General features: G+C 52.4%; 1 long non-coding RNA gene across 1 annotated transcript; it reads right to left on the bottom strand.

Moving 5' to 3' along the window:
* Nucleotides 1-1,034: 1,034 nt before the first annotated feature.
* On the bottom strand, nt 1,035-3,121 carry LOC121108663. The gene is made up of 3 exons (XR_005843342.1): nt 2,995-3,121; nt 1,408-1,490; nt 1,035-1,217 (listed from the first exon to the last, which is right to left on the bottom strand). It is a non-coding gene; the product is annotated as an uncharacterized LOC121108663 (long non-coding RNA).
* Nucleotides 3,122-4,239: the final 1,118 nt, after the last annotated feature.

Below are 4,239 nucleotides of genomic sequence, written 5' to 3'. Positions count from 1 at the left end.
TGGATTCTGCTTTTTCATCAGACACACATCCTTGCTCCTGGGCCCTTCAGCCTGCTTTTCACCTATGTTGAAGTGCAATGGGCTCCTTCCTTTCTCTTCCAGATGCTTTCCCAGTGCCTTCTTGATGTGCTCACCCTGACCTTGCTCCAGGCCTCCTGCGACATCCCTTCTGATTTCTCCCACACAGGCACTACCCCACCGCCTTTCGGCCACACCACTTTCCTGCACATCCTCCAGTATATCTGTAATCCCAGTTCCTGCTGGAGGAAAGAGGAAATCCAGAAATTGCACACGGTGCCCAAAATAAAACACAGACAGAGAGGACTCTTCCAGCCCCAGCCTCCTCCTTCCCTCCCTCCAGCAACTCACCTGGGCTCAGGTCTCCTGGCACGGCCTCCGGGCTACGCACATCTGGGATCCAGGGGTCTTCCCCTCCTTCAAGCAGGGAGATCAGCCCAGGCTTGGGGGCTGGAACAGGAGCTTCAATGACAGAAACAGGGGAGATGAGAGCATTTCCATCATTGCGGCACAGTGACTGTTCAACATCTCCACTGTGTGTCCCTCCCCATGGAGAAAGCACCATTTGGGCCTGAATGACACTGGGGCCACAGCTTCCTTTGGAGCAAAGAAAGCTTTTACATCTCCGGAAATTATGAAGGCATATTTGCTTTAAAATTAACTTTACAACAGCATGCTTACTATCTTAGAATATATCACTGATCGTGGCATCAAAATATTTATGGCAATTGAATGGAAAATCCTAAATTCTAAAGGAGTAACCAGCAAGTCGTCCAGTTGCTGGAGCTGGTGGCATCAGGCAATGCAGCAACACAAGGGGTTTTTAAAGTAAGCTGATCTTCCCCCTGCTGACTGGTGCCTGCTGGCCAGCACTGACCCTGGGCTTTTATCACAGTACTGAGCACAGTAAGACCTTATACATCACACACTTCTCTGTCTTTCGTTTGTTTCTATTATTGTGGCATTGGTTAAGAAGAAACTGCAGAGCGATTAGTGTAGGCTCGGAATACAGAAAGTCATCCTGCACAACCAAAGGAGCCCTAACGAGGAGGAAAGGCAGCAAAGCCCTCACCCAGCCAGGCCACGCACTGGTACGTCTCCAGCATCACGTCCCGGTAGAGCGCTCGCTGCGCAGGGTCCAGCAGCGCCCACTCCTCCCTGCTGAAATACACGGCCACCTCCGCAAAGCTCACGGGCTCCTGCAAGCAAAGAGGCTCCTTGCTGGCAACAGCCAAGGCCCAGGGAAGCAGCTCGCACACGACACAAACTCCCGTCCCAGCCGCTTCTCCGGCCCCAGCACACGCATGCTGGCTGAGGGCACCTCCCTCTCCCCCTGCATTCACATCCTTCGCCCCTTGGCCTCTCCTGCCTGCTTCCCACAGCCCCTACCTGACACAGATGTGCTGTGGCCATTTGCTGCTCTCCTGCAGCCTGGGATGATCACGCCTGGAAGGCACAAGTTGAACTGGAGCCTGCAGGGACAAGAGAAAGGGCAGGGCAGCTGGGAAGCAACGCAGCAGTCCCTGTCCCAGCCCAGCCCTCCCCAGCCCATCTGCAGGGCACTGCCTCTGGGATGGCACACCAGGCCTGGCACAGGAAGACAACCAGCAACAGCACTGCTAACGCTCTGGGTGAAGGAGATGAACCTTCACAAAGCTGTCTCAAACTGCGGGGCTGAGAGAACTCATAGCTGACACTCTCTTCAACAGCTGAGGGCACACGGACTGTGTGCCTAAAAACAAAGCATGGCAAGGAGTCGGTCATCTCATCCCAAAACAGGGAGCAGCCCAAGCACCCCTCGAGCTGTCCTGCACAGCAGCATGCTGCACGACAGGATCTGCCCTCGAGCAGGGATGGCTCTCAGGGTCACACCTGCACAGAGATCCCTCGCAGCTTGATGTCGAGACTCCTTCTTGATACAGATCTTCTGTAATAGACTCATGGTTACTTTGGAGCTTTGTGAGCTTCTCTAAGGTTATGTCCTATTGTGAATTGACTTGAGATAGGAAAGGAAACTACTCTGAGCCCCTTGACTCAATGGGAGGGCCACCTGGATGTGTGTTTGTATCCCTATCCTCTATGCAGTAAAGAACCAAGTGTATCCTGCCATCTCCAATCTTGTTATGTCACTGCTACATCACTGCTGCACTGCTGTATTATATCCATAAATATAAAACTGTTATCAGCATAGTGTCAGGTTTGGAAGTAACATATAAAGCAAAGGAGAACTTCACCAATCCTCCCTGAATCAAAAACAACCAAAAAATATTCCACAATATTTCTGGCAACACTGCTGGCTCACGTTCAGTCTAGCATCAATCAATACCCCCAGGTCCATTTCCTCTACAATAATGGCTCACATTCCTCAGGTAAGGAAGTGCAGAACCGGAAGGCGTTAATGGGATGGTACCCACACATGTCAAATAAATGGGATGGCTTACTTGAAACAAACACAAAAATCAAACAACAAAACATCCTACCAAACGGAGAGTATTTTTTCTTCTCCTGAGAAGAGAGAGTATCTGACACCATTGCAGCCAAACCAGCCTGTGACAGTCAGACCACCACCCCCCGCTGCTGTGCTGGTAATTCTAACTGAACCGTGTAGGCAACTTATTGAATGGCAGCGGTGCTGGACAGAACAATTCAGGCATTGGGGACTTATCCTTCTTTGGAACGGCGTCACCTGTTCAGAATTCCCCACCGAGACGATTCCCTGCTTTTCATAGCAGCCCTGGGACGGCAACTGCAACTGCTGTGCTCACGCTGCTACTTGGATAGATACTGGGATAATGCCACTCTTGTTAACCTGAGGACAGGAGACCTCTCCATAGGCACTCAATGCCTGTCTTCAGTACGCACTGAGTATGAGAACAAATTCTAACAACAACAACTTAGAAGTCTCATCCGTGGCCAGGCACGGAAATGAAGCCCACTTAAAGACAGAAATGGAAGTGAATGGCACTGGGATAGTACCAGTGTAGCTGCTTTTCCCACTTGCTACGGCTGATGCAAATGTGAGTGACTGTAGTGTGGATAGGGAGAGAGACACATCCTGCTCACAAGGCCCTTCTCCCCCTCACGTCCTCCTCCAGCTTCTTCCCGCAGCCCCCTTCTTCAGCTCACAAGGCCCTGCACAGGAAGACAATGCACGACACAACAGGTAACACTCTGGCTAAAACACATTAACGGCCATAAATCTGTCTGAAAACGGGCACTGAAAGAACTGATAACAGAGCCCTGCTTAAACAGCTGAGGCACAACGGAGCACGCTCTGAGCCTCGGGACTCAGCAGGAGGGCTTCCACTATGGTTGTGTTTACCCCTGTCCTCCTTCTCCCTTAGCAGTGAGATATGCAGTGTAGCTGCTTCCAGTCCCAGCTGCCAGCCAGCCAGCCAGCCAAGGACAGAAATACCTTGCAGCCGTTCCTCCCCTCGCCTTCGCAGCTCTTCTCCCTGCTGGGCAGAGCTGAACATTCTGCTGCCAGTATTTCAGCCCTCGGCCCACCCCATCTGACAGCGCAGGGCCTGAAGGCACACGCTGGGTGCGGGCCAGCTGAACCCACCTGCACCGAGAATGCTTCCCATTCAGCTGAGCACGCAGTCTGCGCTCCCTTTGCGGGGACAGATGTTGCCTGCTGGGTCTCCGAAGGGAAACTGAGTTGAAGGCTTCCATGGATCCATGTGTGCAGAGCTGCGCAGTGAGGTCATCTCATGTCTCCTGTGGCCCAGAGGAAGAAATGCAGTCCCAGCTGTGTTGCGTTCCAGAAGCCCAAGTGGGCAGCAGAGCACGCTGAGCTCCTCTGCTCACTTCCTCGCTGTCCCAGATCCAACCCCTTCCTGTGCCCCTCGGAGCCCAACCCGGGCTGCAACTCACCTGGGAACCGCTGCTCCTGTCCTGGGGGAACGAGAGCCTCCCGGAGCGCGGGGACAGTCCCACACAGCGTCAGGGGATTGGTAAGAAAAAGCAGTCTTATCCAATGAGAATAACGGGAAACAAACCTAACAGACCTAGCGAATACTAAATCAAATCTACTGAGCATTAATGCCGCTGAATCGAGGAAACTGTAACTTTGTTCGCAGACTTTAGGGAGGAGCGCAGGAACCATAGGAATGCGAGGTCCTTGAAGGCGTGTGAAGGTAAGTAGAGCCGCTGTTTGCTATATAATGGGTGAGAATCCCGTGAAGATAAGAAGGCAGAGCTGCTATTGTGACACAATGC

The sequence above is a fragment of the Gallus gallus genome, assembly GCF_016699485.2.
Source record: "Gallus gallus isolate bGalGal1 chromosome 29 unlocalized genomic scaffold, bGalGal1.mat.broiler.GRCg7b 29_unloc1, whole genome shotgun sequence".
Taxonomy (NCBI): Eukaryota; Metazoa; Chordata; class Aves; order Galliformes; family Phasianidae; genus Gallus; species Gallus gallus.
The sequence above is the reverse complement of the archived record's forward strand: the minus strand, read 5'-3'. Positions and strand labels throughout refer to the sequence as shown.